Source organism: Carassius gibelio, chromosome A18 (genome assembly GCF_023724105.1).
Source record: "Carassius gibelio isolate Cgi1373 ecotype wild population from Czech Republic chromosome A18, carGib1.2-hapl.c, whole genome shotgun sequence".
Lineage (NCBI taxonomy): Eukaryota > Metazoa > Chordata > Actinopteri > Cypriniformes > Cyprinidae > Carassius > Carassius gibelio.
In genome coordinates this window covers 17076402-17096707 of record NC_068388.1, presented here as the reverse complement: position 1 = coordinate 17096707, position 20306 = coordinate 17076402, and positions in this window count along the sequence as shown.

Here is a 20306-nt window from a genome sequence, read left to right as displayed (position 1 = left end):
GCAAATGTAGGTTTCATGGGCAATACTTGTATTTCAAGACTTCTGGGATGCTCTACCAGGTCAGATAATTCTTTAGCAGCTTGTTTTGTAACTGTGTGAGCTTCTTTTAAGAAGGTATTGAATTGCAAGTGAAGTAATGGTGTGTCTATGAAGAATCACATGGATACTGCAAATGTAGGTTTTATGGGCAATACTTGTATTTCCAGAGTTCTGGGATGCTCTACCAGGTCAGATAATTATTTAGCAACTTGTTTTGTAACTGTGTGAGCCTCTTTTAGGAAGGTATTGAACTGCAAGTGAAGTCATGGTGTGTCTATGAAGCAATAGAGAGATGCGGTAAATGTATAATTTAGAGCAAATCCTTGTTCTTTTATGACTTCGGATATGATGAAGAAGGTCAGATTAATAGCAACTTCATTGTTAACAGTGTGAGCCTTTTTGGCAGACGTATTGAACTGTAAGTGATGTTATGGTGTGTCTATAAAGAAACACAGTGATGCTGCATATGCATGTTTTATGGCCAATACTTGTATTTCAAGACTTCTGATATGTTCTACAAGGTCACATAAATATTTAGCAGCCTGTTTTGCATCAATGTCAGCCTTTTTTTAAGTTATTGAACTGGAATTTGTGTCAATGGACAAGTGCATAGGTATGGATCTTTTTCAATGTCTACACTACATACATCTACAATACAAGACTGGATTTATGTTAACTTGGGTCACATAAATATATTGCTACTTTAGCATGTTCCCTTCTTTCAAAAGCTGTTGAAGTGAGTGACTTGTCATTGAGGAATCCCATAAAAACAGTGATGGTCAAATTAAATATGTGAAGCACAAATTCTTTATAATCCATCTTTAAGAAAGTTTTGCCATAGTTTTTGAAATGTTCACCCAAAATCAACATTGTGTTTGCTGTCATGATTTCTGAATACTTGTCAATAATCTGATGGATTCAGTACCAGGCAAAGTAAAATTTTTGCAGGATTGCAGACATTAATCAATGCACATGAATTGTGAGAGTTTAATGTTAAACAAAGATTTCATAAAACAGAAAAACATCAAAGAGTTCAGCCATTTTTTCCAATCAACACCTGGAGAACTCTGTTACACTGTTACGTCTTTATTATACTTAAAATCAGAAAAAAACAACAAGGGTGAATAAAATGCAAGACACGGCTGTAGTATGTTCTGTATGATCCAGACAAGATGTTCCAACTTGCTTCGGAGAAGTTGACCCATGCTTTTAAAACCTATTAAAAGAAATCATATGTCATTGTTAAAACCAACACATCAACACAGTTCATGTTCATTTTGAGGTAAATAAATATATAAAAATGTTGTTTTAACTATGCCATTAACTATGTTCAGGAGATTACACTTGATTTTCCACTTGTCTGAATTGTAAAATTATACAATAAATTATACTTTATGTACGTTTATTATTTTTTAATTCTTAAACATATCTCCAAACACCATCTGTATAATTTATATTGTTGCTCAGGGAAAACCTATAGCATTAGAAGACATCATGTAAGTGATATTTGCTGGCACATTTGTGGTTGGCTCAAGAATACTTGTCTGTTCGCACACAATGAAAAAAAAAACATAGAACTTTTTAGACGGTGCCTAACGAATAGCCAGCACTACGTTGGACATTCAGCGGACATTCGCTTCTAAATATGCCATAAAAACAATATTTGGCCATTTTGATCGATTTTGAAACCATTCTGTCTGGTTCACAATGATGTCGTTGATCAGAATATGCCAAGAAAAACTTTTTTGCACATATAATTTGAAAGTTATTGAACGCGGAAATGTGGGAAAAGTGGCGAATGTGTGAATATAAAACCAACTTTACCCAAGTCTTCAAACAAGTTAATAGCAAGCATTTAAGGGGCCTGCTAAAAAGGAAGCTATATTAGCGTTAGAGTAACGTAACCAGCCTGAATTCACCAATTTTTCTCTGGACCTGAGGGTAGCCTCTTCTTCCTTGCTTCTCTCTTAATTATCATCAGCTGGACTAGCGCTATCGCTCGCTTCTTACAACGGGACAGATACATGTTTGCTGCTGACCGAAAGGAGGAACAACAGACTATGAAAGAGCTCCCGCTAAAAGTTTTTAAAACTCAGCCAACGCCATAGCGCAGCGCAGCGCAAATCGCGTTGTATCTGAAGGGCAACGCTGAACCCAGCATACCGCGTCCTGTGTGAAAGGACCATTACGCGGTCATTATGTGGGAAACACACCGCAATAGAATAAGAATAATTTAAATGCTAACGTTATAGTTTGACCTCTTATTAACGTTCGCGCTCTTCCACTGATAAACATGGTATTAGCTTTGTGGCTAATCTAATATAGCAATGCATGAGCGGCTGTAAGTGATGTTGCAGAATATTTAGAAGTGATAATGATAGGACCGTTAGCTAGAACTACCACACCTATTTTATATACAGTGTATGAACTAAATCTACAATCATTTCACATGACGAACGACAGACTCACCTGGGTGGCTTGGCTGATCGCTTTCTTCTGTAGTGAATTTCTGGCGCTGTTGTCAACTCTGGAGTTGCAGACCGCCCTCTGGTGGGCAAAGTATGCAACACTCATAACATGAGTGAAGCATGAGACTCTGTTTTTCATGTTTCATCGGCCGTTATAAACGCCGATTCCGATTTAAATGCAATTAGCTCATATCGGCTGATAATATCGGCCGGCCGATATATCGGTCGGGCTCTAATCTTAATGATTTAGCAGTTAAATACTATGGCGTTATTTTTTAGTCAAAAGTTATGAGCGTGTAAGACATGCTCACGAACACATTATGTTATTTCACACGCGCAAAAATGAACCTTCAGCTGGCATGATAAAAGTACTCGTGCACAAATTCAACAACCGAGAGGTGTACATGTAGCTGCGAGCGAGCGCCTGGCATACTTGCATAGGTTAACTCTGCTTGTGCAGTGGAATCCTGCTCGCACGCAGCGGGCTTCTGCTCGCGGAGTCCTGCTTTGCTCGTGCAGTGGATTTCTGACATAGACAGTAAAAGAAATGGAAACAGCGACCCCATTGGAACTCAATTGAGACAAGTGAAGCCCATTTTTAGCGTTTTTTAGCACTTCCTTTTCTGACGCGCAGACTCAAACGAAGCTAGACGACGTCAGCAACCTGTCTGACGGATGTAAATCTTCTAAGTGGCTGTGTGTGCAAACTGCCATCGTTAATCTTGCAGAGAAGGCGAGCTTGAGCGGGGAGTTCTTTGTCGTGAGTGAGCAGGAGTAAGTATTCTGATTAATTATTTTGTATAGTATTTTAAAATGTAACGCCAGTACGCCATATTAAGTTAATTGCCTGCGAGATTCTCCTCCTGTCTGTACGGTAATGCGACAGAGAGACGAGTGGTTATGACGCAATCGTTAGCCTATTTTTTTACAAAAACTGTTTATACGGGGCCATAATGTAACATAGAAGGTAATGGAGCCCTTTATACATTGTCGTGTATCTTTAGAAATAAATAATGGACAAACGGAGTCTTTAAACGCCTCAGATGTAAAGTTATTCGCTGTCACAGTGACGCCAAAATGAATGGGAGTCAATGGGAATGCTAACGCAAGTGAAGTTCTGCTAAAAGATGGCAGCCCCCACCCGACTTCAACTTCCGGTCGAGTTCCTTGCCCCCTGATTTCTGCTTGCTCGAGTCTACATGACTTTTGACAATTTGGGGGCGGAAACCAAGGAGGGCACTGACCCTCTTATGATTGGTCACTTTCACACAGGGACATCCTTGTACCTTGATTGACAGCTCTCATTACAGGAAGCACGGAGTTGGGTTAAGTTACCACCAAAGAAGAGTGGGAATGAATTAGAATGAGTTTTCTAATATACATTAAATGTCTCTGCACATATAAAATGCTGCGCAGATCATAGTTAAATCAATTACCATCGATGAATATACACTCTAGAAACGGTTGGGTCATTTTGTTGGGTTATTTTATTTATTTTTAAACACTTTTGGGTAGTTTCAAATTTACCACGTGTTGGGTTAAACCTGCTGGGTTGCGTCTCTGGGTTGTTTCAGGTCAGCGCTGGGTTATTTAACGCGCCTTGAAGATGTTTAAATCGCTCCCCAACTGTCATTTTGGAAGAACAACGGGGCAAAGCCACGGCTTTCAACGGTTTTAAGGTAAGTTTATTTAATGTTTTCTTTAATAATTATTTTAAATTGGCAGAATTCTAACTTTTTTGCTGCAACATTACTGTTAAACTTCTATAGGCCAACATTATTTACGTTAAATTATTAACAGTTTACCTCAAATTGGCAACCTACGTAACGTTACTCACATAATCATGCTAAGGTATCTAAGACGACAGATTAATACAGTTTTATTAAGTTTCAGACAGTGACGGATTGCTGAAATATGCGAATATCTGTGAGAATAGAGGAAAAAGTCGTTTCTGACACTGAAAAGCGAATTTAACATTTAAGTGAGTCAAATGAGTTCAAATAAGTGAATACGACTATCTGCTCTAATGTAAACGCCTGCAGTTGTCCATATCGACATGTAAATCATACAAATTACGATCCGGTTCAAATAAACCGGTTCAGTAATTCTCTAACAAAGTGATTCCCGGAAAAGAATCGATGTCTCAGGGCATTTCAAAGTGGCGCACGCACAGCGGACGTAGGCCGAGTTAGTGAGGTGATTTAATGCTTGTGTAGTTTATAAAGACTTTTTACATACAAGTTATAATTCAAAATGTTGTTTTTTTCCTTTCAGAAAAGCACATGGATACACTTGTGAGAGAAAAACTCTTCGAGCTCAGTCTTATTGAGGCGTCTAACGGTAAGTTCTTGTTTATTATACATTTTACATAATTGTTTGTCTGTTATAATCAACTAACGTTAACCCTCACTTAACTTAAACGCACATACATTTTTATTTCGTGCATAAAGCTGCACTTTATGTGACTTTATGTTCAGATTACATAATTTATGAGCGTAAACTTCATATACCCATTTTCCAGATTGTGTTTTTTACTTGTCCTTATCACTTTGGTACACCTATAAGTGTATATGGACTGTTTTAAAGCTGGGGAGTAACCCAGTACCTGCGTGACTTGTCATAGAACTCTCTGTGTGCGCGCATTCAGTGTCATCTCCCTTACTGTGCCAGTGACTGTGTGTTTGATAAAGCCAGGATATTAACATAAAACTGTGATTTATAATGACAGGAACATCCCATTGATTAGACAGTTTGAAAGCACACCTTTTCAGCCAATCACTAGAGCATATTCTGCTTCTGTAGACCAACTCATAGGTGAATTTAACTCATAAACATGATGGACTCAATTTCATGATGAACTTCACACAGTTAATTGAACTGAATCACTGTTATTAACAGTTAACAAATTAAAACACTTTGTTTTTTCTTTTACTTTATTTTATAGGTTGGAACAAACATGGAATTCTTTAACTGAGCAGAGTACACAAAACCCCATCCAATTGTCGTGGCGATTTAAAAATGCCAGCAGATCTCTCAGGCATTGATCATAATCAATGGACAGGTAAGGATATTCTGGACTATTTTCAAAAGGAATTGCAAATTGTATATTTAATTGCATTTTTCCACATGTGGACACATACATTGTGACAGTCCAAACGCAATTGAAACGCATTTGAATTTCAGATGCCTTACACAGAAAGCCATCAATTTGTGTCAAGGCTGGGACTATACTATGGCACATGTTTGTATTGGGAGATATTTTGTAGTTTTTACCCCAAATCTCTCACTGTTTCCACTCTGATGCACGTCAACAAAGCAACATTGCAGTTCTACTCTGATTTACCTATTTGCATCTTGACCTATATTTTATTCATCAGGTGAAAAGCATTTTGCACAATTGTCTTTGAGTGACATCACCTCCCAATACAGACACTCTCCATAGTATGGTCCCACCTCTTGACAAAAATTGACAGCTTTCAATGTGAGGTATTGGAAATTCAGATGCTAAAGTAATTGCAATTCCATTTGAGCTTTGGCAGGTAACATGTGCCACCAGATCCAGTCTGTATCCAGATCAGAGGGTCACTGCAGTCACCCGGATCCAGTATGTATCCAGACCAGATGGTGGATCAGCACCTAGAAAGGACCTCTACATCCCTGAAAGACAGTGGAGACCAGGACAACTAGAGCCCCAGATACAGATCCCCTGTAAAGACCTTGTCTCAGAGGAGCACCACGACAAGACCACAGGAAACAGATGATTCTTCTGCACAATCTGACTTTGCTGCAGCCTGGAATTGATCTACTGGTTTCGTCTGGTCAGGGGAGAACTGGCCCCCCAACTGAGCCTGGTTTCTCCCAAAGTTTTTCTCTCCATTCTGTCACCGATGGAGTTTCGGTTCCTTGGTTTTCCTTAGTTGGAGACAATTAATATCAAGCGATATCATTGACTTGATTGCACAGAGGGACGATACATCACTGAATCAATGATGAACTGACTTTAACTGAAAACTGAGTGTGTACTGTTGTCCCTTTGCATTATTACACACTATTTTCCTATTTAATATTGTAAAGCTGCTATGATGCAGTATTTGTTTAATATGACAGGCTTATTAGTCATAATACATGGAAAATACAGCTGCAAACGGACTTTGCTTTTCCATTTGAAATTTGGCAGTCCCTGTGCATTCATGAAAACTGAAACAGTAATTTTTGTTCAGTGTTTTTGAAACAGTGTTTTTGTTCTAGATTTGCAATTGTTTTTGGATTGTCAGGATGTGTCACATGTGGAAAACGCAATAGAAAATATAATTTGCTATTCCTTTTGAAAATTGTCCTTCCATAGACAGGCTCTATAACAGAGTATACTGCTCTCAGGTGTAGATCTTTGCTTCAAATCTTAAGTGTTTGACAATAGTACACCCAAAAATGAAAATTGTCATTAATTATTCACCCTGGTCTGAAAGCTCTCGAAATTCATCGAAAATATTTTAACTTGTGTTCTGAAGATGAACGAAGGTCTTACGGGTTTGTAACGACATGATATAAATTTATAATATACATTTTAGGACATCTTTAAATGATTTTACATTTAAATGTAAAAAATGTTAATTGTCAATGTCATTTCACTGTGTATTTAAATAGCTAAACATGTAAAAATGTAACAGTTAAACAGCTAGACACCGGCCATTCAGAAATAATTTTCTTATTTATTGCAACTGTTTTTTTTTTTTTTTGGATTTGCTGGAAACAAAAAAAAAAGGGAAAATTGCATGTTGTTTGTCATTGGTACAAATTTGTGAATGTCAGATTCCATTAAAATTATTTTCAACAGTCTAAATAACCTGTATTCTTCATTATTTATTAATCCCTGATTGCTTTGTTAAGCAAAAGTGAAATTATGAGAATAACCCAGCAAGAATAACCCAGAATCATAAAAATGCAAACACACAAAGGGTAAAAATTGCAATCTTGGGTTTTCTCAATAACCCAGCATGCTGTTCTGTATAATATTTACCCAGCGCTGGGTTGCCAATTGGGTTATTTTTAACTCAGCCATTTTTAGAGTGTATTAGCGAACGATGAAACCTCAATTGTTAAGAAAGTTAACATTAACGTTACATATTTCCTGAATGAAACATAACATAATTGTTTTCACATGTACTTTTACATGTGAAAACAATTATGTTATGATTCAGTTAGCCTAACGTTAGTTGTCTAAGATGCAGTTTTTAAAGATTAAAAGTTTTTAAATGAGTGTCTGGCGATCAGGCGATCATCACAAGTGTTGGCTAAGGCGTTAGCTACAGAACGAATAGGCTAGCTAGTTACGTTATGTGTTGCTCAAAAATATGTAACGTCAATGTTAACTTACTTAACAAAACGTAGGCTTCATCGTTTGCAAATATATACATCGATGGTAACTGATTTAACTATGATCTGTGCAGCATTTTATACGTGCAGAGACATTTAATGTATATTAGAAAACTCATTCTAATTCATTCCCACTCTTCTTCGGTGGTAACTTAACCCAACTCCGTGCTTCCTGTAATGAGAGCTGTCAATCAAGGTACAAGGATGTCACTGTATGAAAGTGACCAATCATAAGAGGGTCAGTGCCCTCCTTGGTTTCCGCCCCCAAATTGTCAAAAGTCATGTAGACTCGAGCAAGCAGAAATCAGCTGAGGAGCAGAAATCCACTGCGCGAGCAAAGCAGGACTCCGCGAGCAGGATTCCACTGCACAAGCAGAGTTAACCTATGCGAGTATGCCAGGCGCTCGCTCGCAGCTACATGTACACCTCTCGGTTATTGAATTTGTGCGCGAGTACTTTTATCATGCCAGCTGAAGGTTCATTTTTGCGCGTGTGAAATAACATAATGTGCTCGTGAGCATGTCTTACACGCTCATAACTTTTGACTAAAATATAACGCCATAAAATACATAGTTAAAAATTTACTTGGACATATGCATGAACAGCAGTGTGTAGACAAGAGTAAAGAAAGCAGGGTCTCCATACCTCATATCTCTCAGATTTGTTTTTGTGTGTATCAGTCCAATGTGCCACAGCTGCTCTGAGCTTCGACTACCTTCTGAGGAGAGTGCATGAAGAGTCCAGGCTTCTGCAAATGTGTCCAAGTCTGCCTGGATGCTTGAGAGAAAAGTTTACTGTACACTAAACAGGTCCTCAATAAGTCAAGCAGTCCTTAGGCCTCCAGCAAGTGCAGCATGTCTGAGTCCTTGATTCTGACATCACAACAAATGCATTCATGTACTTGCCTTGACAGTATACCAAATTTCTGGACTGCTTCTGAGAATAATTCGTAGAATATCAAGGCCCAGTTATTTGCTGCATTAATGTACACAACCTGCAATTACAAAGGCGGAAAAAATAATGCAACAAAAAAAACATAAGTAAATACATTGGGATTGAATGTATTACAAGTTTCTGTTCAATAAACAGGAATCAATTTTTGGGGGCGCATGTGCAATGCGCAAGTGCTGACCCCAGACGCTGGTGTGCTCGTGTGTTTGTTTGCTTGTTTGTTTGTTTTAAACTGTCTAAACAGGCCACGTTTTAAAAGCAACATGCTTTTTAAGATAATCGTTGTGTTCTGGAATCTAAAATGCACTAGACTGTGTGTCTGCCTTGGGAGATGGAGTGGATTCGGGAAATCTAAGGAACAACGGACTAATGAGGACATTGTTTTACACTCGCGGAGATCTGTTGAGATTCCGACACAATGTTAGAACCCCACCAAAGTTCCTTCATGAACCTTCCAAAATAGTTTGTTGCAACCACACTACAAATAGAAAGAATAAAATAAAATGGAGGGGCTCTAGAGGCGGAATCCGAAACAGACTTAAATCTTGCGGCAGGTGGTTTCCTCTTCCTACAATAACTTTAACTAATGCTTGTTCGCTTCAAAATAAAATGCTTGAACTTACAGCATTGGTGAAATATAACAGAGACTTTAAAAGAGCCAACCTGATCTGCATTACGGAGACATGGCTGACGGAGGTGATTGACAATATACATTTGGAAGGATACTCATTAATCTGTCTGGACCGCGACAGTGCCAAGTCAACCAAAACAATCGGAGGAGGACTGTGTATGTTCGTCAGTAGCAGGTGGGCCAATAATATTACGGTACGTGAAAAACACTTTGTGAGACTGTGTCTTTTAGGCCATATTATTTGCCTCGTGAATTCGGACAAATAACAATTATCTTAGTCTATGTGCCTGGACCAAACTTTGCACTTGCTGCCGAGTGCATAGCTGCTAGTTACAACAGAGCGCTTTGCAATTCTGCCGATGACCCAGTCTTCTTGCTTGGAGATTTTAATAAATGCAATGTATCTACGCTGTTGCCAAATCTTGAGCAATACGTAACCTGTCCGACAAGACTGGTTAAGACTCTGGACAAATGCTTTGGTAACGTGGAAGGTGCATATGTGCCAAAGCTAAATCCACCTCTGGGACGTTCGGATCACAACGTTATTCATCTATTACCAAAATACAGGTAGCTTTTAAAGAGGATCAAGCGTGCCGTTCAGCAGGTTCAAACGTGGTCCAGGGACGAAAATAGAAAAGCTAAGAGGCTGTTTTGAGTGCACTGAATGGGACTTATTTTTTAAAGATGATGACTGTTGTAGTAATCATGAACTGTTGAATGATACAATAACCTGTTATGTTAATTTCTGTGTAAATTCAGTGGTTCAAACAAAGAATATCAGAGTCTATCCAAATAACAAGCCATGGATTAATAAAGATTTGAAACATTACCAAACATGAAGAAAATTGCCTTCTTGCAGAATGATCAGCAGAAAGTGAAAGAGTTAAACAAAGCAGTAAAATGTAAGATAAAAGATGCACAAAATGAATATAAAGAGAATGTTGAAGAGAAATTAAAAACAGGCAATGTAAGAGACGCATGGAAGGGTTTGAATACAATGATGGGTAGACAAAAGAAAAGAGTTCAACAATATGAAGACCCTCATTGTCTTGCAAATAATCTTAATATTTTTTATTCACGATTTCATAATGATTTTAATGATGATTCGTCTGTTAGTAATGAATTTATGATGACCATGACTCAATCACAGCCTATGATTATACAGGAGAGGGAGGTTGTCACAGTGCTTCATAAAATCAAACCGCATAAGGCATCTGGCCCAGATGGCCTGAAGGGGAAAGTCCTGAAAGAATGTGCAGCACAACTTGGACATGTGTGTACAAGGTTATTTCAAATCTTCCTGGACAATGGTTTTGTACCATTAGCCTGGAAGAATTCCACTGTCACCCCGGTGCCGAAAATACCTAATGCAAAATCTCTCAAAGACTTTCGCCCATTCGTACTCACATCTGTTCTATGTAAATGTATGGAGCGCATAGTATGTAAGGAACTTTTATCCCAAATTGAGACATGCCTCGATCCCATGCAATTTGCATATCGGGCAAATAGGAGCACTGTGGATGCCTCTCTCACTCTTTTAAATAAGGTTCAAAATCATCTAGATAACTCATATTCCTATGTTCGAATACTCTTCATGGATTTCTCATCTGCTTTTAATACTGTCCAACCTCATCTTCTTTTAAAGCACCTCTATGAGTTAGGTGCTAGTAGTTGGATGATTTCATGGATTAAGGAGTTTTTAAAAGGTCGCCCTCAGCGAGTTTGTGTTAATAATGTAATGTTGGACTGCTTGGTTTTAGATACTGGGGTACCGCAGGGATGTGTACTGTCTCCAATACTTTTTTCTGTAAACATAAATGAACTGAAGTGCAATGACGATAACCTTACCCTTATAAAATATGCCGATGATATGGCACTGGTGTCATGTCAGAAAGAAATGAACTGCACCTCATATTTTGAGTACATTGACAGCATTATCTGTTGGTTTGAGAGTAGTTTTTTAAATCGTAATATTGAAAAGACAAAAGAGCTATGTTTGAGAAATCAGTCGAGAACGTCTCGGTTACGTATGGTAACCCTCGTTCCCTGAAGGAGGGAACGGAGACGCCACGTCGGATGACCGACGAATATGGGATATCGCTTCGATAGACCAATCTACTTCGAGTGTAAACTAAACGAGCCAATGCACATTGGCATGCAATTATTGCATCCAGCTGCCGCTGATCACTGCGTGAGTATAAGAGGGCAGCAGGTGCAATGCATACCAGTTTTTCGCTGAGGAGCCGAGCCAGGAACCCGACAGCTCAGCAGCGGTACAGCAACCATGGCGACGGGATGTGGCGTCTCCGTTCCCTCCTTCAGGGAACGAGGGTTACCATACGTAACCGAGACGTTCCCTTTCAGTCGGTCACTCTCGACGCCACGTCGGATGACCGACGAATATGGGATCCCTATCAAAGCGCCATGGGTGCTGCCCCTTCCAGTGCCCTGTGCGAGCAGCCTGCACCCCTATTAGGTGTAGGCCGGGGCTCAGAACAAGTAGCTCCACTCACCATTGTCAACACTACCTCACTGGGTGAGATTGGATAACACTGGGAAAACGTACCCGGTCCGCTTGGAGCCGAGACGCTGCGGAAGCCCCATCCTTCCCGAAGGAGGTCTCGGAGGCAAATACACATATAGCATCCGTTTAGGAGTATACGGAGAAATTTGAAGTGATTAAAACCCTCTTGGGAAGGTAGAAGTCTGCCGGGGAAACACGGGCTCTAAGGCTATACCGTGGACTATACACATACGAGTACCGCTTAGGTCTCAATATGGAGCCCAGCCTTCCATGGTTCTCACGGATTCATCATGAAGGCCTGGCGCCGGACGTTCCGCCGCGTCCAGCTGCCTAGGGTGATGGAGGATCTCAACAGGGTCTACAGTACGGACACTCTGGAGCAGTTTTAGCAAGCCGACACTAACCGGGGCCTCTCAGTGCCACTACCCATTTGAGGTGAGAACACAGGAGGATACCGGCTCTACACGAAGGCTATAGAACCTAGCGAACGTGTTAGGGGTCGCCCAGCCCGCAGCTCTACAAATATCTGTCAGCGAGGCGCCACGAGCCAGCGCCCAGGAGGATGCAACACTTCTAGTTGAGTGAGCTCGCAACCTGAACGGGCAGGGCACATCCTGAGCCTGATAAGCCAGGGTTATGGCATCTACATTCCAGTGGGCCATCCTCTGCTTAGAGACGGCATTCCCCTTCTGCCGGCCTCCGTAACAGACAAAGAGCTGGTCTGAGGTCCTGAAGCTTTGCGTCCGGTCCACGTAGCACCTTAATGCTCGAACAGGACAAAGCAAAGCCAGGGCTGGGTCTGCCTCCTCCAGGGGCAGCGCTTGCAGGTTCACCACTTGGTCTTTGAAGGGTGTAGTGGGAACCTTGGGCACGTAGCCAGGCCGGGGCCTCAGGATTACCTGGGAGTCAGCCGGCCCAAACTCTAGGCACGAATCGCCGACCGAGATTGCATGCAGGTCCCCTACCCTCTTGATGGAGGCCAGTGCAAGCAGGAGCACAGTTTTCAATGAAAGAAACTTTAGCTCAACTGAATGCAAAGGCTCGAATGGGGCCTGCTGTAGTGATTTAAGCACTAGAGACAGGTCCCAAGAGGGTATACAGGGGGGCCGGGATGGATTTAACCTCCTGGCCCCTCTAAGGAACCTGATGATGAGGTCATGCTTACCCAAAGACTTCCCATTCACAGGGTCATGGTACGCAGCAATAGCGGCAACCTGGACTTTGAGGGTGGAGGGAGACAGCCTTCGCTCCAACCCTTGCTGCAGAAAGGATAGCACGACCGCAATCGGGCATCTTCGGGGGTCTTCTCGGCGAGAAGAACACCACTCAACGAACAGGTTCCACTTCAAGGCATAGGCGTGTCTCGTAGACGGTGCTCTTGCCGAAGTGATGGTGTTAACTACCTCTTGGGGTAGGTCACCTAGAACCTCCACGTCCCGTCCAGGGACCAAACATGGAGTTTCCAAAGGTCTGGACGAGGGTGCCAAATGGTGCCCCATCTCTGAGTCAGTAAATCCCTCCTCAGAGGAACTGGCCAAGGAGGGGCTGTCAAGAGGAGCACTAGTTTGGGGAACCAGGTCCGAGTAGGCCAATATGGCACTACTAGCAAGACTTGCTCCTCGTCCTCCCGGACTTTGCACAATGTCTGTGCGAGAAGGCTCACTGGGGGAAACGCATACTTGCGTAGGCCTCGCGGCCAGCTGTGTGCCAGTGCGTCCGTGCCGAGAGTTCCCTCGGTCAGGGAGTAGAAAACCTGGCAGTGATAGGTCTCTGGAGCAGCAAACAGGTCTACCAGTGCTGGAGCGGTCTCATATGTAATAGGCCGAGCGGTGTAAGTGCCGCTGTGGCCACCATATGCCCCAGGAGCCTCTGAAAGAGTTTCAGTGGGACCGCTGTCCTGCTCTTGAACGTATTCAAGCAGGCTAGCACCGACCGCGCACGTTCCTCTGTGAGGCGTGCTGTCTGTTCGATCGAATCCAACTCCATACCGAGAAAAGAGATCCTCTGCAATGGTGAGAGTTTGCTCTTTTCCCAGCTGACCTGAAGGCCCAACAGGCTCAGGTGCCAGAGCACCACATCCCTGTGCTCGCACAACTGATCTCGAGACTGTGCTAGTATCAGCCAATCGTCTAAATAGTTGAGAATGCGAACACTCTGCTCTCTGAGAGGAACGAGAGCTGCCTCCGTGACTTCCGTGAAGACACAGGGAGACTGGGACAGCCGGAAGGGCAGGACCTTGTACTGATATGCTAGTCCTTCGAACGCAAACCGCAGAAAAGGTCTGTGGCGCGGAAGTATGGACACATGAAAGTACACGTCCTTCAGGTGGATCGCTGCAAACCAATCTTGGGGACGGACGCACCTGAAAATGCGTTTCTGTGTCAACATTTTGAACTGTAGCCGATGGAGGGCCTGATTCAAAACTCGCAGATCCAAGATCGGTCGTAACCCACTGCTTTTCTTGGGTACAATGAGGTACGGGCTGTAGAGCCCCATCCTCATATCGGCTGGAGGGACCGGCTATATCGCGGCCCTCGCCAGTAGGACTGTGATCTCCTTCCGCAAGACAGGGGCATCGGACGCTTTCACAGTAGTGTAGCGGACACCGCAGAGCTTGGGGGGAAGCCGGGCGATCTGAGAACCAGCGCGCACCACCCCGAGAAACCAATCATCCAGCCGTGAGGGCTCGGGACGCGGTGGGGGATTCCACTCGAGCCCTACCCTCTCGGCGGCCCGGGAAAGCATAGCTGCCACTTCGGAATCTGAATCAGGCTTTGTCACCATCCCAGAGGACTGTAGCGCAGCCGAACCGTGATCCGACTGCTCTCCCTCTGATGCTGAGATCGACATCTGGTCGGGGGGAGTCCCACTGGATACCGCTGGTACGCTCCTTGAAGAGGGCCCAGCGCGTTCCGTGGGTTGCTCCACTGGATCGGAGGTGCTAGAGGAGTGGTGGTCCCCAGAGGGTTGGTTCCCTGCGGGGTTTGCCACCACTGTGACCCTCAAACCACTCGCGCTACTGCCGGAAGTGGTTCTCGTCTGTCGGCCGCCAGAACGAGTCCCAGATCGCGGCCGCGGCAACGGGACTCCGCCCCCCTGAAGGTAGCGGAGCCTGGTTTGCAGCTCCGAGATGGTCATATTCCCGCAGTGAGAACATGACTCATCCACGAAAGCCACCTCAGCGTGCTCGACGCCCAGACACGTGAGGCAGCGATCGTGACCATCACCCGTTGCCAGGTAACGACCGCACCCAGAAACGCACGGGTGAAACGGCATCCTTATAAGGACGATCCGTCGTCTTTATAAAGACGCACCCGTGAAGCTCTTTTAGAGAAATTTGCTCTTTTAGGAAATGCTCTTTTAGTGCTGAGGCGCACAGGTGAATTGGCCGCTTGCAACACGACAGGGGTAGTGCAACCTGAAGTGTGCAATCCACTCGACACAGGAACGACCGCCGCTGAAGCGCCGTCTCGCCAACACACAAAGCTTCCGAGAGCGTGCTGAACTTGTAGTTCACAGCAGACACAGTTGAGCAGAGCGATACTAACGCTCGGCTCCGAAGCGAAAAGCTGGTATGCATTGCACCTGCTGCCCTCTTATACTCACGCAGTGATCAGCGGCAGCTGGATGCAATAATTGCATGCCAATGTGCATTGGCTCGTTTAGTTTACACTCGAAGTAGATTGGTCTATCGAAGCGATATCCCATATTCGTCGGTCATCCGACGTGGCGTCGAGAGTGACCGACTGAAAGGGAAGAGTAGATACCGCATTTGAATATAAACCAGTTGTCATAAAGGAAAAAACTGTAGAGCAGGTCTCGAATTTTAAATACTTGGGTACAATTATAGATTGTATAAAAATCAGTCGAGAAGAGTAGATACCGCATTTGAATATAAACCAGTTGTCATAAAGGAAAAAACTGTAGAGCAGGTCTCGAATTTTAAATACTTGGGTACAATTATAGATGAGAAACTTAATTTTGAAAGTAATGTGGAGTACATTCATAAAAAAGCACGACAACGCCTGGGTCTCCTCAGGAAACTGAGAAGCTTCAATATTAGTCAGCAGACCCTAACTATGTTATATAGATCAATGATTAAGAGTATTCTCACATATAATATTGTTTCATGGTACGGCAATCTAACATTAAAACAAAAGAACATACTCTCACAAATAATTAATCAAACAAATATGATTACTGGACAAAAACAACAGCCACTTCAGAGCTTGTTCAAATATTTTATGGGTAAAATGGCAATTGCGATTTTTAAAGATAACACACACCCTCTTCACTTTGCTTTTGAATTGCTCCCATCTGGAGGTAGACTAAAAATTCCCTTGGCTAGGAAAAATGGCTATAAAAGATCATTTCTTCCATTGGCAGTGATTATCTTGAATCGTACAGTATTTTAATTGAAAATGTAATTTTTTCTTTCTTGCAGTGTTTAACTATTTTTTGTATTTGTGCTGTTGATGTGTGATGTGTTTTTTAAGCAGTGAATGTATGTTACAGTGTCAAAGAAAAATTTCCTCTCTGTGAAAACAGACTGGACAATAAAGTTCAATCAATAACATAAACATCATAGTGAATGGACTGATCTTGATAGTACATGACTAGGAACACTGTAAATCAAATGCAATCATGATGAAACATGTGTTTTATAGGAACACAGACTAAACTAACCTTAAAATATTATGATGTATCTGTTTAAAAGATTAAAGATAAAACACATTTTAAACACTTTTTGAGGTGGTGACCATAGACCTCCATTATATGAGTCACAGACAAGAATGGTTTGACCTAAAAATATCAAAATGGGAAATACTGCAGAAACAAAAATCTTGGATGTCATTGAGGTAAGCTAAAACATACCAATATTTGATTTGATAGTGAACTATCCCTTTAAATACAAAGCAAGCATTCGATCTACGTCAGAGCGTCTGAGCGCTCACAAATCTTTCTGCAGTGTCGTGAGCAGAGCAGCAAGAGCAATGCTCTCAACGCCGGCGGTGTGAACGCACAGTAAGAGCTCTCTGACTAAATCTAAAATATCTTAAACCATGTTCCAAAAATAAACGGAGGTCTTACGTGTTTGGAACAACATAGGATAAGTTATTAATGACATAATTTTGCAAATTGGGTGAACTAACCCTTTAAAACACACATGACATTCATATACTGTACTGTACAAATTTTCATCTACATTTTCTTTTGAACATGTTAGATATAATATAATTTAAGATTTATTCATATATAAATATCAGAATGGATTACTTATACAATAACTTATACAGTATTTATGAGGCTTGAAAATACAGATTATCTAGACTCTCAATGGATTAACAAAAAATGATGAGAAAATTAAATATATATTCATTTGTGTTGTAAAGACAGACAAAAGTCGTATAGGTTTGGAATGACATGGGGGCAAGTAAAAATTTTGTGTGTGTGTGTGTGTGTGAATTATTCCTTTAAGAGGGAAGACCAAGAATTATGTCTCTCCAAATAAGAGAACTTCAAAGCTGGTTTGAGTTCTGCAATGAAAAACACAGACATTTTTTTTATGAAAATGAGTACGTAATCACACTGTTAAAAAAAAAAAAAAAAAAAACTGATAACATGAAATTATGAAGTACACTTTCCTTAAACTGTCTTTCCCTCTCTTCCAAAGAAGCTGAGAAAATCGCTAAATAAAGCACATCAATGGTTTAAATAAAATATGAACATGTAATCACACTGTTGTTGCATCAAACTGTAAAGTAAACAGGCAGGAAACAACAGAACATTTATTTTCTATAAATAACTTGCATTAGTCTCAAAAGAAGAAGTTATCGTGTTTCTTGCTTTCAGCATCTACAAAAACAAACATTATTTTAGTCTTAGTAAAAAAATAATGATAAAATGATGGAAATTATGAAATTTTATGTTACTTGCCTCAAACCCATCTTTCCCTCTCTTCAGAAGAAGCTGAGAAAACCGCCTCCTCCTCACAAGAGCAGGCTTCTGTGTCTGTAACTCCAGGCGTGGGCACAATGAAGAAACATGCTCAACAAGTCTGAAATATTACATGCAGAACGTTACTTTTAATAATTACCACTTCAACAGCCTTAAAATAATTATATTTTCACTTTTATTAACTGTCTTTATTACATAACGCCGTTTCCTTTAGGAAACTAACATACATTCAGTTTAACCATGAAAAGTCAGATAACATAACCGTCTATTAACACCTCAAAAAGTTCAGATATTGTAAAATCTAATGTAAATATGACATAAGACACTCACAGACATTATATTAAAAGTAATGTTACCTCTTTCGTTCAGTAAAAGAGGTCTAAGACCTCTGAGTTAAGTTTCTGAGGTGAAAACCGCTTTCGCGTATTTTTCAATATAATCTCTTTTTTTATGCCTTTCATGAAACCTCAAAAAACTCCTGGACATAAACAATGAATGATAACTTTACATTTTGAATCTTTAATTACCATAATTTCTTTCACTCACTTCTAGCTTCTTTCATGCTGAGAAAATGGCGGCTTCTCACACTGGACATGTAAGATTTTAACATGACGTGTGGTCTTTCTCGTCCACCTTCCCAACCCAGCAGAAATAAAAGAGCTTATATTGAAAAATACGTGGATGCGGTTTTCACCTCAGAAACGAAGGTCTTAACGGCCTCTTTTACTGGGTTATAATCAGGACCAATTTTTAACCCAAACTTGGGTTAAAACATACCAACATCCTACCCATTGGGCTCAACCCAGCATTTGGGTTGAAATAAACAACCCAGCGTTTTTTAGAGTGTAGGGTAATAAGTGTTAATGATAAATCCCTTTTGACATTTGTACAGGCTAATGTATACAGGCCACCAGAGACTTTATCCACCATACAGATTTTATCAAAGAATGTGCTGGTTTTCTGTCAGAGTTTTAGTTCTAGCAGCAGATAAAGTCTTTCATATAAATTTGCATTTATAAAGAGTCTAAACGCTAATGGAGTTAGACAACATGTGACAGGACCCACTCAATATCATAATCATACTTTAGATTTACTATTATCACATGGAATTGATGTCAGTGGCATTGAAATTATGCAGCAGATTGATGATATTGCAGATCATTATCTAGCATTGTGTATACTCAATTTAGTAAAAAAGCTGCAAATCCAACTATTTGTTACAAATATGGTAGAACCTCTACCAGAACTCTACCACAAAAGACTGCTTTGTAAATAATCTTACATGACTTGTCTCAATTCCGAAGTCACCTTTATTTATATTGAACTTTTATTTATAATACAAATTGTGTCAAAGCAGCTTAACAGTGTTCACGAGTTCACCCTTACATCTAATCTGAAGGCAAATAGTAGGCATATTTTGGCGTGCTGTCCTGGGGGAGGGGTCCGGGCCCGGAGCATAGCCCGAACCTAAATAACTCCCCCTATCCCTAATTTGGGATAAATATATTAGAAGTGAGGAGTTGGGGTGGAGGAGGGTTGCCGAAAAACTGTCGTGGGACAGTAGGTAGGAAGACTGGATATATATACGCTTGCGTGCTATTTAAGATGATTAGCTAAACGAGATGCACCTGTGCCAAATTGGATGATTATCTGATCGTGCTTCTCCCGAACTTTGTTAATAAAACCACATTTAAACAGAAGAAGAAAAATTGTGTGCTGATAATCAAAGAGGACAATAGAAAAAGTCAGTTTATTAGTCAATGTCAGTTCATTGTTCTTTCAGTGATTTCCACATTCAGCTTTCTTCCAATAATGTCTGTGCAGTGACATAAATTGAGCCCCAACTAAGCAAGCCAAAGGCGACAGTGGTAAAAATACAAAACTCCATCTGTGACAGAAATGGACAAAATAGTACATCGGGTGTTATGTAAAGTGTTCCTGGTACTGGTTGACCTAATTAATGCAGCCTAACAATCATTTAGAAAAATAGTAATGTGTATGCCAGGTTAAAGAGATGGGTCTTTAGTCTAGATTTAAACTGACACAGACGGTGTCTGCCTTCCGAACAACACTACGTAGACTGTTCCAGAATTTGGGTGCTAAACAGGAAAATGATCTGCCACCTGCTGTTGATTTTGATATTCTATCAAATGGCCAGAGTTTTGAGACAGGACAACTTTCAGCCACCAGAAACACCATAGCCACAGCCTCTCTTACCAGACACATTATCCCTCTCTCCAGCATCTCCACTTCTAAGCTTCTCAGAGAAAATGGAGGAACTGGTGTATGCTGGGACCAAACTCTCACACTGTATTGCTGCAAGCCTCCAGATATGAAATAAAACACGGCGGGCCCCACAACT